The following is a 17,665-nucleotide window of genomic DNA, read 5'->3' on the forward strand; positions in this document are numbered from 1 at the left end:
TCGCATTGCAGAGCAGCCTTATAAACACGGGAGGCCAGTCACTCGTCACATACTTGAGAGGAGAGAAGGGGATGGCTGTAATGCGTTGGGGGAGGAGGAGAGGCAGAGAAGTCAGAGAGGAATAAGAAGGAAAAGAGAAAAAGAGGGGAAAATGAGATCCCTTGCTTTTACTTGGATTTTTTCCCTTAACGTGTGTCTCCAGTTTAAAACACAAAATTAAAACCCTTTGTTACTAACATCCAGTTTTCTTTACTGTTATTGATGCTGTTACTTGCAGCTCATAATATAGAGCCAGCCTCTCTAGAGATATACTGAAAAGGTAAGGCTTAAATGCAAAACTGCCACTGCTCAGTATCTACCCAAAGGAATGGAAAGCAGGAACTCAAACAGATATTTGTACACTCCTAGGCAGAGCAGCACTATTCACAACTGCCAAAAGGTGGAAATAACCCAAGTGTCCATCAACAGGTAAATGGGTAGAGCAAATGTGGTGTGTACACACAATGGAACATTATGCAGCCTTAAAAAGGAATGAAGTTCTGACACATGTTACAACATGGATGAACCTTGAAGACACTATGCTAAATGTAGTAAGCCGGTCACAAAAAGACAAATAGTGGATGATTCTGCTTCTCTGAGGCACTTAGAGTAGTCAAATTCATAGAGACAGACAGTAGACTAGACACTACCAGAGGGCAGGGGGAGGGGGATTAGGGAGTCATTGCTTAAGGGTTACAAAGTATCTGTTGAGGTAATGAAAAGTTTGGGAAATAGTGGTAATGGTTACACAACATTGTGACTGTAAACAACGCTACTGAATTGTACACTTAAAAATGGTTAAAATGGCCCAGCGCAGTGGCTCACACCTGTAATCCCAGCACTTTGGGAGGCCGAGGCGGGTGGATCACCTGAGGTCAGGAGTTCGAGGCTAGCCTGGCCAACATGGTGAAACCCTGTCTCTACTAAAAATACAAAAATTAGCCAGGCATGGTGGCGCAATCCTGTAATCCCAGCTACGCGGGAGGCTGAGGCAGGAAAATCACTGGAACCCGGGAGGCAGAGGTTGCAGTGAGCTGAGATTGTGCCATTGCACTCCAGCCTGGGCTACAAGAGCGAAACTCTGTCTCAAAAAAAAAAAGTTAAAATGGTAAATCTTATATTGTATATTATGTTAGATATTTTATCACAATAAAAAAGGGTGGAGAAGGAAATCCAGGCTCTGGAAATCTCTCTTCCTCTTTTCCCCCTCTTCCTTCTATCCCCACCTCTCATATGGAAATCTCAGTTTCCCATGCCTTGATTATATAAGGTGAAATGAGCAAAAGTGCATGGCTCATAGTAGATGCTCAATAAAATAGGCATCCTGCCTCTCCCTCAGATTGTCTGTCAATGAAATTATGTGGATACCAGTTCAGTATCTTTCTCCTTTCTTTATCTTGTCGAGTTTATGTTTTTCTTTTCTTTCTTTCTTTTTTGTTTTTTTAAAAAAAAGGTGTTTAAAATTATTTCTATTGAAAGAGAGCCTGGTTCTTTCAGAAAGCATTTTTTTGGCCTTCACTGAGATGTGTGAATTTCAGGCACAGGGTTGGGAGCAGGCTTTTAAAATGACCACTTGTTCGGAGAATGATTTCACTTGGAATTCAGTTCATAAAAAATAGCAGCAGAAAGCCAACAGAGAATCAACTCATTTGACCCTATTCCCAAAGACAGGGCAGTTTCTGATTGGCAGTTGCCACCACAAAGGCCGTGGGATGAAATTGAACGCTGGCATGTTTCGGGATTTCTTGAAGTCAACTCAGAGTTAATATGAAACATTACCAAGGAAAACTAGGTTTTTCCGTCTTGTCTGCAAAAAGCATCATCAGGTAAACTCTTATTCCTAGGAGAGAAAGTGAAGGCCCAGGTACTTTAATAATTTCGATTTAGAGATTTAGAGCTGTGGAAAAGCTTTCTCCCCAAATTAAAGAAGACTCTAATAAAATTTGTGCCCATAGTTAGGATTACAAAGGGACCAAATTGTACCTACATGCTTTTTTGATAGCTTACTCTCAATTATCTTATCTTACAGGAAATAAATAAGCCCAAAATATAGATTTAATTTGATTTGTTTTTCCCACCCCTTCCCAAAGAAAATTTAAAGTGGATAATAACATTATTTGGCTGGAGAGGCTCTGGGGATTTTTCTTTTCTTTTATTTATTTTCCAAATTTGGTGCGGGTATTTTCTTTCATAACAAGAAAGCATTACTATAGTATACAATGTGTTATTTAACATTGCTGAGATTAGCAGTTTTGATAAAGAGTTCTATTTGCATTTGCAGCTTTTCACTGAAAAAACCAGCTCTGGTCTGTATCTCAGATCATCATGCAATGCTTGCTATTTAACCACATGGCTCTATCTTACACCTGGTGGTGGATTGTGACCAAATTTTAAAGAAATTAACCAAGAGTTTCTTTGGTAATGTGTTTAGGAGGATGGGCCTATAAAATAACGACAACAAACACGCATACCACTGTCTTTCCAGGACTGGATTAAGACCTTTAGAGAGCGGAACCTCTTAAAAAGATTATGCTGTTCCCATCCCTCTGTGATCCAAAATGCAATAAAAACAAGAGTAAACTATCCTCATTGCTATTGCTATTGAAGTGTACTGTTTGCTTTGCCTGGGCTTTGCCCAGGGTTAAATGGCACACGTTGGAAGTCCAAGTCACGCTTCGGCCACCCAGGTGCTAAAATGAGACATGAGGCATGAAGACGTTGCTGGGCACTTCCACAGCTAAGCCTGCACTGAATGAAAACACGAAACCAAAGCAATTGATCCTGTATTTTCAATCATCTTACGTGACCTAATTGGATCGACCATTTTAATGGAACTGTCTCATCAATTCAAGCAGCCAGTCAATTAAATCTAACAATCCATGTAACTGATCTCCTGCCCCCCACAACACTAGCAACGATTTGAATGGATGGAATTCACAGGTTGTTTTCACATCATGTACACACGGCCTTAATGACGAAATTGGACCCGTGCCACTGCTGAGCTCATCGATTATACAGAAATCACTCCCTAATATGTGATCTCCCCACCTTCTTTCAAAATAAAATAAAATAAGAATCAAGTGGTCTGGTGGCCGAAGAGTGCCTTGGCCTGAGGCTGTGAGGATCACAGGACCCAGCCTTTAAATGTCTTAGTATGTCTAACTCTTATGTCTTATTATGTTAATGTCTTGGTATGGCCGGGTGCGGTGGCTCACGCCTGTAATCCCAGCACTTTGGGAGGATGAGGCGGGTGGATCACGTGGTCAGGAGTTCAAGACCAGCCTGGCCAACACTGGTGAAACCCCGTCTCTGTGCAAAATACAAAAATTAGCTGGGCGTGGTGGCACACACCTGTAATCCCAGCTACTTGGGAGGCTGAGGCAGGAGAATGACTTGAACCAGAGAGGCACAGGTTGTAGTGAGCCAAGATAGTGTCACTGCATTCCAGCCTGGGCAAGAGAGCGAGAATCCATCAAAAAAAAAAAAAAGTCTTAGTACGACTCCTGCCAAAATGGACTTGAGGCAGCAGACACCCACTCAGTACATTACAGGTCTCTGCATGCATTTCCATGGGTGTCTGAGCCTGTCAATGTGACCACAGGTTCCAGAAAATTCACAGCACTCTCCAGTATAAATATTCTGTCCTGTTTTCCCCATAAGTGTACCTCCCTGGGTCCTCATTTTTTTTATTTCAAAACTATGGTCACTGCAGCATTCAGAACTTTAACAGTCCCCTTCTGGCCGCCTACAAGGTCTCGAGTGCCCATTAAAACATGGTTATAGGGCTCTCTCATAAATTGCCAGAGTGTGTAAATTGATACAACTTCCATAGTAGGCAATTTGGCAAAAATCTATCAAAATCACAAACACATATATCCTTTGTCCAGAAAGTCCACTTCTCAGAATTTGTCTCACAGAGAAACATATTCTCAGACTTACGGAATAACCTAAATATAGGATTAGTCGTTACAGCTTTGGCTGTAATAGCAGAAGATTGCATGCTATGTCAATGTTCATCAGTCAGTCACTGGTAAAATGCAGTATCATAAATCCATACCACGAAATAATATACAGCCATCAAACGAGGAAACTCTACGCATTGATATGGATCAACCCTCCAGACAGAATATAAAATGTCTAAAATTTAAGATGAACACAATATATATAGCAAGCTTCTATTTATTTATTTTTTAAAGGAAACACTTATTGATGCATTTGCTTTTTTATGCGTAATGTAGCTCTGGAAAAATGCACAGGAAACAGTGAATGCCTTAAGGGAGATCGCTGGTAGGCCAGGGGTTGGAGACTTACAGGAGTGGGAGGAAGACATTTGATCATAGTCTTTTTTGCTTTGAATCTAGAAGCACAAAAAGCTTTAAATATTTAAAATTGTGTATTTTTTTTTCAGTGGTTTGGCAAGCCTCCCAGGCCCCCAACATCCACTTACACCCCAAGTCTCCAGTCTTCGTCTAAAGGCTATCTATCTATCTATCTGTCATCTATCTATCTCTCTCTCAGGTCTGGGTCTCTAGCTATACTTTTTTTTTCCTCTCTGGAGTCCTCCTTTCTCCCAGGACCTTTTGTGTCCATGACTAGGAGACAACTTGCCTGTCTGAAACACTTGAGCAACTCTCACTCACCTCACTCAACTAAGGTGCTTATGACCCCTCTGTGTCCAAGGCCTGATAGGGACAGTGAGGGGACCCCAGAGCCAGGCTTGACCTATCACAGACCCTTAGGTGTTGGAAAGAACAGGCAGCTCCTCAGGTGTGTGTAGTAGACAAAGGGGAGGTTCAGTGTCTTCAGCTGTGCATGGCAGCCCCATTACTCCAGGCCTGTGTTCTCTTTTTTCCTTTTTTTTGATAGAGTTTCGCTCTTGTTGCCCAGGCTGGACTGCAATGGCGCGATCTCAGCTCACCACAACCTCCGCCTCCCGGGTTCAAGTGATTCTCCTTCCTCAGCCTCCAGAGTAGTTGGGATTACAGGCGCATGCCACCGAGCCCAGCTAATTTTGTATTTTTAGTAGAGACGGGGTTTCTCCATGTTGGTCAGGCTGGTCTTGAACTCCCGACCTCAAGTGATCCACCCGCCTCGGCCTCCCAAAGTGCTAGGATTAAAGGCATGAGCCACAGTGCCCGGCTGTGTTCTCCTCTTTCTGACTTCTGGGATGGTCTCAGATCTGAAGCCCAGGACAAGAGCATTACAGGGTTTTATTGAGGAAGGTGTGGGGTAAGGCCTGAGGATCTTCCCACCTCCTCTTTCTTGTAGCTCAAAAAACTAATTTTCTTTCTTACTAAAAATATACTTAGTGATAGGATACATTCTTGCTGAGTGATAACCCCACTCTGTCTCATTCAATTAAAATAATAATGTGTTTTATTCATTCAGTTTTTCATTTATTTAGGCAAAACATCATGCAACAGCTAGTTATTTGGCAGAAAAAAACTGAAACTGACTCCCTCAAATCTGGCAGCTGTGTAGACAATCATAGGAACAATAGGTGGCCGAGGTAACTTCGGGAATATGTCTCTGGCATTTGACAAAATTCGCTGTACCTTTCCATCTCCTATTCCAAATGTCAGTGATAAAGCCTAGTACCCTTCACAGAGCCTTCCTTTAAGAATGCACATATCAGCCAGGCACGGTGGCTCATGCCTGTAATCTCAGCACTTTGGGAGGCCAAGGCAGGTGGATCATTTGAAGTCAGGAGTTCAGGACCAGCCTGACCAACATGGTGAAACCATGTCTCTACTAAAAATACAAAAAATTAGCTGAGTGTGGTGGCACACGCTTGTGGTCCCAGCTACTCGGGAGGCTGAGGCAGGAGAATCACTTGAATTTGGGAGGTGGAGGTTGCAGTGAACAGAGATTGCACCACTGCACTCCAGCCTGGGCACTCCAGCATGGGCAACAGAGGGAGACTCGTGTCAAAAAAAAAAAAAAAAAAAAAAAAAAAAGAATTCACATATCTGCTTTATCACAAATACATAATATCTAAAAGCATCCCATTCATTCATTCAACAAATATTTATCGAAATGCCATCGGTGCCAAGCGCTGCAGAAACAACAGCAAACAACAAAGGGCCCTGCTGTCATGGGGAGAAAGTCATAAACGCATAAATCATAATCACATGGAGAAAAGTCTATGAAGAAAAATAAAACACATGCTGCTGGGTGATGAGTACCCAGCATTTTCTCCTTTTTGCCTTAGAAAGTACAAAAGGGAGAGAAGGAAACTAAGCCGTTGGCCATTCAACGACATCTAAATAAACCACACTGAACCAAACGCCTGGTAAATTCCTGGGTGCAAAAGTTTCGGTTTCCAGCAACACAGACTATTTCCGTGAAATGACAGGTTAATTCTGCTAACAATTGAGTTTGAAATGGACAATGGCTGTCAGTGGTCCAGGACAGACCTTTAGAGATTAATAAAATAAACAAAAGTCCCTACAAGTCTGAAGATAAATATTCTTCCAGATTTAAAAATATGCTAAACCTAGACAGCCAGGAATAAGGCAAGAAGGATAACAGGAATGAATGGAAGCCCTTTGCACAGAAACGGAAACCTGGGGAGTTGAGAAGGAGTGGTGTTATTAAAGCAAGCCCCCAAAGTCATTGCTGGTAAAAATAAACAAATAAATAAATAGCATGGTTTACAAAGAGAAGCAAAAAGTTGATGTTGTGTCCAGTGATCTATCCTGAGGTTAGGTAGAAGGTGCAGAATATAAAAAGGTGCCTGTTTATCCCATACTACACACAGCAGTATCAGAATAGCAATATCACACTCTAACACTTGGTGTAATTTATGAGAATTGTTTAAAAAATGCTTTCATGCCGGGCACAGTGGCTCACACCTGTAATCCCAGCACTTTGGGAGGCCAAGGTGGGAGGATCACTTGGGGCCAGGAGTTTGAGACCTGCCTAGGCAACATAGCAATAACATCCAGTCTCTCCAAAAAAAAAAAGTTAGCCCAGCATGGTGGCGTGCACCTGTAGTCCCAGCTATTTGGGAGGCTGAGTTAGGAGGATTGCTTAAGCCCAGGAGTTCGAGATTACAGTGAGTTATGAATCCACCATTGCATTCCAGCCTGGGCAACAGGTTGTCTCAAAAACAAACAAAAAAATGTCTTCATATGCTTTCCCATTTCCCCCGATTTTTGTGGTCATCCCATATCTGCATTGTCAGATCGTATAACCATCATATGCACTGTCCTGCCTCCGGTTTAGCCCTCATTTAATCTTAGCTCTAGAGTAACTATCAACCCCAGCCCTGTGTCACTGTCCTCTAGCCATTTTGCTTGTCTACAGCTAGTTCTTTCCAAGAGTCTGTAGGAAGGGGCTGTCTGAAAGATGTTACTCCATTTTTTTCTAGCATAAAACATCGTGGTCAAAAATCTGATGATAATCGAATTCACTTTCGGGGTCAGGTTCTTGCCTAAAGGATTTCTTTTCCTTTTTGTAAGCCCCCAAATTTTGCTAGAATATGTCTCAGTGTTGATCATTCTGGGTCAATATTCTCAGGAATATGGTAATTTTCAAAATGTAGTTGTTGTATTTCAGGAAAACTGTCTTGAGTTAGAGTTCTTAGTTCTATACCATTGCTTTGCTTCTTGGGGGGAGACCGCTATTGTGTTAGCTACCATCCACGTAGACCCTGCGTCTTGGACTTCCCAGCACGGTCCCCACCCTCTCTCGCTCTTCCGGGCACTTCTGTAGTGCTTACTGACTGGACTGTGGCACTCACTCCTCCATTTTTTTCTCTCATTCCCTGCTTTTTCTTTACTTCATGCACTTTTTTCTCTTCTCCCTAAAAAAGACCACAAATCCTTAAGAGCCAGTACATTGCCTTATTCATCTTTTCCATATATCCAAAACTGTTCTCACCCACCACAGCTCTGAGTTCCTTGTAGATACTCATCAGATTTCTTGTAATTGAATCAAATAACCTCTGTGCCCTGAGACTCCCCCTGAGTGGCTCCCAGGGGACTGTAATAATCTGCCTCTTGCAGGAAAGTCCAGGACGTGATAGGGATCTGAAAGCAGAAAGCTCCTTTAAATTTTCAGTAGGTGGTTGGGAGCCCGATCACCGGCTGTACCGTCCCTGTAGGCCTTACCTAATCCGCTGTCATAATCCTGGATGAAATGCATAGGCTTATTCCGCTAAATCTGATTGCTTGGTTTAAAAAGTAATGCATAGCTTCATATATCACAATAACAAGGAGGAAAGGCCGTTAAAATATTTACTTATACTTGCTGGGCATGTGGTCATTTGGGTGTGATCCACTTTGCCTGCCTTACACACTTGCTTTGTTTAGTAACATTTTTCTTAAAACAGAACTATTCCTGATTCTGTTTTTCGTAAAGGAAATAATTTTCATGTACTATGATGAAGGCAGTCTCTTATTTTGTGTTTGACTGATATTCCATTGACGTATTCCAGACAATTAAAGTGATCTCCAAGGTAGTGGAGTAGCTTTTTACCTACTAGGTTTAAATAATTTTAAATCTTTTCTCATTTCTAATAAAATCAGATTTAGCATAATCATTCTCTTCCAAAATCATTTGTAGACTAGAAGAGAGTTTTCAAATGTTCTTACTTGCAAAGCCCCCAAAAATATTTTCAAAAAAACATTTTTCAAAAAACTTTTATCATAGGTTTATATTATCACAAAAAAAATCACTTCTAGTGCTTTCTATTTTATTACTATTTTTTAGGTAAAAGTGTTATATTATTTTTTAAAGGTTTTTTCTTCAACAGGCCAATCTAATAAATACTCAGCCATCTGTTGAGAGATAAGGAATCTTAGGATAGGCTTATGAAGCCCCAAAGAGTCTGGAATTGGACTGCCTGAATTCAAATCCTGCTCCTTCACTTCCCAGTTCTGTGATTTTAAGAAATTATATAACCCTTCTCTCTTCTGTTTCTGCACTTGTTAAAATAGCACTAATAAGAAGCACCTCATCGCATTTTTGTAAAATGAGATGAACTGACACACTCAATAAATGTGTGCCTGGCACAGAGCAAGTCATGAGTGGAAGTCAGAAGCACCTGCTACAGGTCCTCCCTCTTCTACACAGGCAGCCTTCGACATCTATATGGCATCCTCTGCAATCCTTTGAGTGTTCTATTTTTTTAGACTTTCTTGATAGTCTAAATTAATTTTAATAAAGAATTGGAATGCTGGGCAGGCATGGTGGCTCATACCTGTAATCCCAGCACTTTGGTAGGCCTAGGTGGGTGGATCACCTGAGGTCAGGAGTTCGAGACCAGCCTGACCAACATAGTGAAACCCCGTCTATACTATAAATACAAAAAAATTAGCCAGGCGTGATGGCGGGCACCTGTAATCCCAGCTATTAGGGAGGCTGAGGGAGAAGAATCGCTTGAACCTGGGAGACAGAAGTTGCAGTGAGCCGAGATCACGCCATTGCACTCCAGCCTGGGCAACAAGAGCGAAACTCCGTCTCAAAAAACAGAAGAATTGGAATGCCACTGACACAATGCTTTAGGCTGTGGTGCTTATACCACCCTCAAATTTCTACCGAGACAAAGTCAACTCTGCAACATTCTATCAGAACAAGAACAGTTGTTCCAAACTGGCCATGGAAATGAGGAGTCCTTCAGTCTTAGAGGAAGGGTAAAGACAATAAACTGTCAGTGATTCTAAAACCCTCGTGGTCCAGGATATTGTGCTTCTTGCCATGAAATGGCAAGAAAATATATGCCTGAAATTCTGGTTTTGTTCTTCTTTACATAGATAGACATTCACTGACAACCTCATTAATAGTGATGCTGTGCCATTTCTTCTAAAAACTCATTTAGACAAATTATCCCTTTCAAGAGCAATAACAATGTTTATACATCCCCTTTCCTGAACAAATTTACTCAGGAATGTGAAAATCCTGATGTTATCCATTTGAAACACACTAATCGAACCATCCTGGTGCTGGCTCATAAAAGCAGGCTGTTAAAATCAGTGGGCCAATTATGCTAAGTAAAATAAGCCAGTCACAAAAAGAGAAATATTGGGTGATTCTACTTGTATGAGGTACCTACAGTACAGTCAAAAACTGGAATAGAAATTACCAGGGGCTGGGAGGTGTTTAATGGGTATATAGCTTCAGTTTTGCAAGATGAAAAAGTTTTGGAGGTGGATGGTGGTAGTAGTTACACAACAATGTGAATGTACTTAACACAACTGAACTATACACTGAAAGTGGCTGAGATGATAAATTCCACGTTATATGTGTTTCACCACAATCAAAAATAATATTAATAAAAACATTAGAGGGCCATAATCAACTCTATCCTCTTTCTACAAGTTTGATACTCAACCAAATTGGTCAAGTCAGAAAATGTTAGAGGAAGTTGGTGCAGGTTTAGCTTTCTTCAAGTTAGATGAGTTTCTTTCTTCCATGCACCAAGTTTATTACTCAGCCAGACCCAAGGTCTTACAGTAAGCTGAAAAGTGAGGCCCTGGCATGTGGGGAAGAGAATCTGAAGTTACAACTGCTGGAAATTGTAGTTGTCTGTGTCTTTCATCGGATTGGATCGTCAGAAACCCAAACTTCGGGAGTAGGAGACGATGACGTTTCAGCAACACAGAATAAATAAGTGCCCTCCTGCAAGGCTGATCTGGGAAATGGGGCCCAACAGCTCTGCCCTTTCCTGTAGATCAAGGTGTGTGTATTAGGGGTGTGGGGTATCACACGATTGCACAGGAAATGGGCCATGGGCACACACCATTTGAACAGGTCCTCCCTCCTTAGGGAACGCACAGAGATAAACGCTCCATCACAGGAACAAGAACAACCTGGTGCACATCAGAGGGCAAAGAATAGCACCTGGACCCAGGCCCTCTACGGTCCTATGGGAGAGTAGGTTGAGACAACGTTTTGGAGGACAATTAGACAACATCCATATTTATTCTAAAACATAAAGATTCCATGATCTACAGGATACTACTTCTAAAAATTTATAGTATGGAAGAAAATAGTAATAAATGTCTAATAATTTAGTTATAAGAATGGTGGGTGTGGCCAGGCACGGTGGTGCATGCCTGTAATCCCAGCACTTTGGGAGGCTGAGGTGGGTGGATCAGTTTGAGCTCAAAAGTTCAAGACCACCCTGGCCAACATGGTGAAACCCCATCTCTACTAAAAATACAAAAATTTGCCAGGTATGGTGGTGCAGGTCTATAATCCCAGCTACTCAGGAAGCTGAGGCATGAGAATTGCCTGAACCCGGGAGGCGGAGGCTACAGTGAGCCTAGATCGTGCCACTGGACTTCTCCAGTCTGGATGGCAGAGTAGGACTTCGTCTCTAAAAAAAAAATAAAAAAATTAAAAATGGTGGGTGAAAGGGCCAGGCATAGTGGCTCATGCATGTAATTCCAGCACTTTGAGAGGCTAAAGCAGGTGGATTGCTTGAGGCCAGGAGTTTGAGACCAGCCTGGGCAACATGGCAAAACTTCGTCTCTACAAAAAATACAAAAATTAGCTGGGCACGATGGCATGCACCTGTAGTCCCAGCTACTTGGGAAGCTGAGATAGGAGGATCACATAAGCCTAGGGAAGCTGAGGATGCAATAAGCTGAGATCGTGCCAGTGTACTCCAGCCTGGGTGACAAAGAGACCCTGTCTCAAATTAAAAAAAAGAAAAAAGAAAAAAGAATGGTACATGCAGAATTTTTATAACAAGTAACTCCTGGCTTTGGTTAAAATAAATTTTGAGACCGGGCGTAGTAGCTCATGCCTGTAATCCCAGCACTTTGGGAGGCCAAGGTGGGCGGATCACAAGGTCAGGAGTTCGAGACCAGCCTGGCCAATATGGTGAAACCCCTTCTCTACTAAAAATACAAAAAAAAAAATAGCCAGGTGTGGTGGCACATGCCTATAATCCCAGCTACTCGGGAGGCTGAGGGAGGAAAATTGCTTGAACCTGGGAGGCAAAGGCTGCAGTGAGCCAAGATCGCTCCACTGCACTCCAGCCTGGGCAACAGAGTGAGACTCCATCTCAAAAAAATAAATACAAAAATAAATTTTGATATAGCCATATGATTCAATGTAAAGCCTTTTCTTAAAAAGTATCTTTATGATAATGTTTAATAGCATGGAAGATATTTATCCCATATCATTATACAAACAAAGCAGGTTACATAATAATTTGTTTAATAGGATTTTATTTTTAAAAGGTAAATACGTAGATAAATAGATATAGGTAGTTATCTGGAAACACAGGTAGCAAATTATTAAATATAGCTATTTCGCCAGGCGCAGTGGCTCAAGCCTGTAATCCCAGCACTTTGGGAGGCCGAGGCGGGCAGACCACGAGGTCAGGAGATTGAGACCATCCTGGCTAACACGGTGAAACCCCGTCTCTACTAAAAATACAAAAAATTAGCCGGGCGTGGTGGTGGACGCCTGTAGTACCAGCTACTCGGGAGGCTGAGGCAGGAGAATGGCATGAACCCGGGAGGCGGAGCTTGCAGTGAGCCGAGATGGCGCCACTGCACTCCAGCCTGGGTGACAGAGAGAGACTCTGTCTCAAAACAAACAAACAAATAAATAAATAAATATAGCAGCTATTTCATGGATGATGAGATTACTGCTGATTTTTATTGTCATATGTTTGCTTCAGTGAATTTTCACTTATAGATCTATGTTATTTTCGAATAGCGAAAATAAGTTTTCTTAACAAATAAGATACATACTATACATATGTGTTTAGTATGTGTATGAATTTTCAGCCAAGCAGCATTGTATTTACACAGTGGTTCTCAAATGACAGCTCACAGCCTCTGGCCATCCCCAAGACAACTTGCAGGAAGTCTGTGAAATCCAAACTATTCTCAAAATAGTTTTTTCCTACCCCTGTAGATATCATTATTACTTAAAAAACTACAAATTATCGTGATTAGGACTTGAGTAAGTGTTAGACACATTCTTGAAAATGAACAAAGTGAGGCTGTCACTTCAAGGAAAACAATTGGCAGCATTTGTTGCCAAAGATAAAATACATGCTTTCAAATAAAAATCAGAATTGTATCAGCCACCATGAACTTAACAGCTTGCAATACTTTGAAGATTTTTCTGATGATATGAGGGGCAATATTAATGAATGTGATTGTTTTATATTATATTAAAGATGGACTGTTATTTGGAAAAGTTACATAACTGAGTGAACCAGTCTTTTTCAAATGGCCCATACAAACTGAAGAATCATGTGTGGGTTAAAGATTTATTCAATGTGCAAGGCAGACCAATGAATTTTAATGTAACAGGTCACAAAAGTTCATTAATATGGTTTCAGATTCCACACTGCAACTAACTTTTAAGTAATTACTACTTAAACGTATGGCAATTACTCAAAAAACTAAAAATAAAATTACCACACAATCTTAGCAATTCTGCTTCTGGGTGTATAACCAAAAGAAGTAAAAGCAGGGATTCAATCAGGCATTTGTGCAACTATCTTCATAGCAGCAATATTCACAATAACCAAAAAGTGGATGCAACCCAAGTGTCTTTGAAGGAATAAATGAATGAATGAATGAACAAAATGTGGTATATACATGTAATTGGGATATTATTCAGCCTTAAAAAGGAAGGAAATTTGGACACATTCTACAACATGGATGAACCTTGAAGACATTAGGCTAAGTGAAATAAATAAGTCACAAAAAGATAAATACTGTATGATTCCACTCGTATGAAGTACATAGAACAGTCACGTTCATAGAAACAGAAATTGCCAGGAACCGGGGGAAGTCAGGAATGGAGAGTTGTTGTTTAATGGATACAGTGTTTCAGTTTAGCAAGACAAAAAGAGTTCTGGAGATGATGGTGACGACTGACAGCGATGTGAATGTTCACTTAAAAATGGTGAAGAAGGCCGGGCGCGGTGGCTCACACCTGTAATCCCAGCACTTTGGGAGGCCGAGGTGGGGGAATCACAAGGTCAGGAGATCAAGACCATCCTGGCCAACATGGTGAAACCCCGTCTCTACTAAAATCCAAAAAAAAAAATTAGCCAGGCAAGGTGGCGCATGCCTGTAGTCCCAGCTACTGGACTACAGGCTGAGTCAGGGAATCGCTTGAACCCGGGAGGTGGCGGTTGCAGTGAGCTGAGATCACTGCACTCCATCCAGCCTGGTGACAGAGCGAGACTATGTCTCAAAAAAAAAAAAAAAAAAAACGGTGAAGAAGCAAAGAAGAAGGAGGAGGAGGAGGAGAATGGAGGGAGAGAGGAAGGAAGGGAGGAAGGGAAGGAAGGAGGAAAGAAAAGAAAGATCAAACAAATGATTTGTCAAGTTTGGGTATCACATCAAAGAAAAATATATACAATTATCTGAAAGGCTATTAAAATACTCTTCGTCTTTCCAACCATATATTTGTGTGTGGCCACATTCTCTTCATGTACTTCTACCAAACAACATATTACAACAAATTACATGCAGAATCAGATATAAAAATTCAGCTGTCTTCCATCTAACAAGCCAGACACAAAAGAGATTTGCCAAAAGGTAAAGCAATGACACTCTTCCTGCTATATATTATTTTGTTTGAGAAAATATAATTATTTTCCATAATATGTTGTTATGTTAATATATAGTGGTTTTATTATTTTTAAATGGATTAATAATAATTTTTAACATGATTCTCAGTTCTAACTTCTAAAATATGATTAATGTCAGTAGATATAGCCCACATAAACAACAGCACTTGGTGGGTTTCAGTACTTTTCAAGAGTATAAAGTGTCCTGAGACCAAAAGAATCTCCGATTTAGCACGTAGTAAACCCTCAATAAACATTTGTTAAATGCTGCTCCTCTTCACCCTTCCTCGTTGGGAGTGTACCCTACAGGATAAGAAGTCAGAACTTCTCAGTCTCCATGCTTATCAATACATTACATTTCTCAAAAAATCTGTAGGAGATTTGTCTCATGCCCTGGGTCCCCTCCCAGCAACATGTGCTGGGAATCTTGCTCTGTCCTGTTTGTCAAAAACACAGATCCTACTCTCTTATTAACCATTTGCCAAAAGTGTTGTCAAACAACTAACTGCACATAATTGAGCTTCTGAAAGAACATGCCCTCTGGTGAGTTTAAAAGAAATGTTACAAATTAAGATAATAGATGATTATGTGAAACATACATCAAAATTGTCAGAAGGCTGCTATCTCAAAAATTATGAACTTGGCAAATGGATATAGGTGGTTCCATGACTGTCCACTGAGCTTTCCCTCTTGATTACTTTATCCAGGCATTTGCTGCCTCAGAAGTTGTTCTAATTCATATTGCTTTTCATTATAAGCCTGGACTTGTACAAAGGAGTGATTAATTAAAAAAAAATTCTCATTACTTGAGATACATTCCTGAAGTTTATAACAAAAACAACCAAACAGATGGAAGGGCTGGAGACCCAGCTGCCAGAGGAAGTGTGTTCCTGTCTCTTTTGATCCATGAAATTGATGGGATGATCATTAGTGGGGGAGTAAATAATGAGGACTCTCCTGGCTGAATCTTAGATATCTCTGTGAGCGCAATGCTGAGCTTTACTAGCAACGGAGCACACCGACTCACCTTTTGCAGCACACATTCTTGATGCTCTGCACATGGGCCAGAATAGCTTCTGCCAATCCGCACCCTGGCTCTTTTCCTTTGGGTTTTGTCTGATCACTGGAGGCCACACAGGCAAAGTGAGGACAAGCCTGGGAGGTAATGCCTCTTGGGAAAATCCCTCCACCAATAGCTTGCAACAGCTGAGAGATGAATGATTCAGCTCCCTTTTCCCTTGGATGGCATAATTCTGGAATTTACTCTACACTGTCTCTGGGGGTTCCCCAGAGATACTGAGCCTAGTTGGTCACAGGGGCCATCTGCTCAATAACGCATATTTTATTGGCTTCCTTCGACATTTCAATTTTCCACTTCCCTTCTGGTGTTTCCCAGGATCGCCTCCCATATAAACTGTTGCACTAAAATCTTTGTCTCAGGGACTGCTTCTGGGAAACCCAAGCTATGACTGGATTTTACATGTCAAAAGTTGAACCTTCAATCACCCTTTTTAAAAATTTTTTGTTGGCTGCCTTGGAGCAGTGAGTGCGTTCTTACAAACTGAGGATCCTGCTCCCAGCACCCTGCACCTTCTCTTTGGGGGAACCCAACACTTCCTAAAACATAGTATAGTCTGACAAGAAGCAATAAAGCTCTTTTTTTTTTCTCAGAATAGTATCAGGGCACGTTTCCACTGTCTCCCCACTACCTGCCAGCTGTATTCCATTTTCAGCACCTACAGGGTCCTCAGGCAGAACCGAAGGAAGACTGGTTCTCACCAGGGTGCAAGAGGAGAAAATGCAGCTGGGCTGAGCTGAGCAGGCAGCTGCCTCCACGCCAGCAGCCCCTCACCCAGCTGGGTGGTCACATTCCTGCCCTGCTTCTCCACACGGCCACTCTCCTGGTCACCGAGTATTTGCATGGGCTTTGCCCCCAGTTATCTCTGTCCCTTGATCTCGGTTTGCTTTTCTGGCCTCTGACCCCTCTGTTGGCCAAAACTTCAACTGTTATCATGCTCTTTTGTCCTAGTCACTGCTCTGTCCTGGCCGTCTCAACTGGCTGTCAACAGTACAGGCACAGAATGGGAGGGGATGAGGGGGAGAATTTCATTTGGTCAATTGAGTGGTTAAAAGAAAAAAAGGTTGCTTTTATTATTTGTTTTTCTTTTTAAGCAAGTAACTTGTTTAACTTGCATTGACCAACCATTTGACCTAATCGACTCTTCAGTTCCAATGGTCAGGCCGATAGAAGTAGGTAAATAAATGAGAAAGAGCCCAACAGTTCAAGGCCTCCTGGCTTTTCCTCCTACTTCCGATCTGAAAGTAAGAGAATCTGCAATGAAAAAACCAACTTTCTAAGCTTGGAAGGGAGGGCGGCCTGGCACTGTTTATTTCATGAGAGAGTCGTGGTTGAGAAAACAGAAATTCTCATGCCGAACTTACCTTCTTTGAAGTTTTAAAAACGTTCTGTAGAAAACAAAAACATTCTAACATTTTTGTTTAGAAAACAAAAATAAATTCCTCCCTAAGGCATCCATGCTTTGGTTCGTATATTAGGCCTTCACAAATTATCTCATCAAGAATATAAACATGTCATTCTGAATGAAATGAAGCCAATTCAAATTCCTGGTTAAAAAGAACATCAGCTAGGCATGATGGCTTATGCTGGTAGTCCCAGCTACTTGGGAGAGTGAGGCAGGAAATCCTGAGCCCAGCAGTTCGAGGCTGTAGCAAACTATGATGGTGCCTATGACTGGCGCTCCATAGACAGTGGCAACATACAGAGATCTCATCCCTAAAATATAAAGTAAAATAAAAACAAAGAAAAGCCTACCTACACTAAGAGTGAAAGGCAAAAAATGGAGGACATGGCTAGCATTTCATTGTTCCCCCGATACACACGCACACATATATGTACACATATTTACATGCTTCCCATGTATACTCATAAACAAGGTTCATATTGTCAGTGATCTATAAAAAAATGAAGAACTTGCCAAAAAGAAAAGAACCAGAAAATACTTGACAATTATATTTTGGCTGGACGCAGTGGCTCATGCCTGTAATCCC

The 17,665-nt window shown here is 41.4% G+C and overlaps 1 long non-coding RNA gene across 1 annotated transcript in view; it reads right to left on the bottom strand.

Moving 5' to 3' along the window:
* Positions 1–16,538, bottom strand: part of LOC129137694 (uncharacterized) — a 51,913-nt gene extending 35,375 nt beyond the window's left edge. The window contains exon 1 of the long non-coding RNA XR_008540450.2: positions 15,624–16,538. This is a non-coding gene — a long non-coding RNA (uncharacterized LOC129137694). The remainder of the gene's footprint in view (positions 1–15,623) is intronic.
* Positions 16,539–17,665: the final 1,127 nt, after the last annotated feature.

Source organism: Pan troglodytes, chromosome 19, assembly GCF_028858775.2.
Source record: "Pan troglodytes isolate AG18354 chromosome 19, NHGRI_mPanTro3-v2.0_pri, whole genome shotgun sequence".
NCBI classification, from domain to species: Eukaryota; Metazoa; Chordata; class Mammalia; order Primates; family Hominidae; genus Pan; species Pan troglodytes.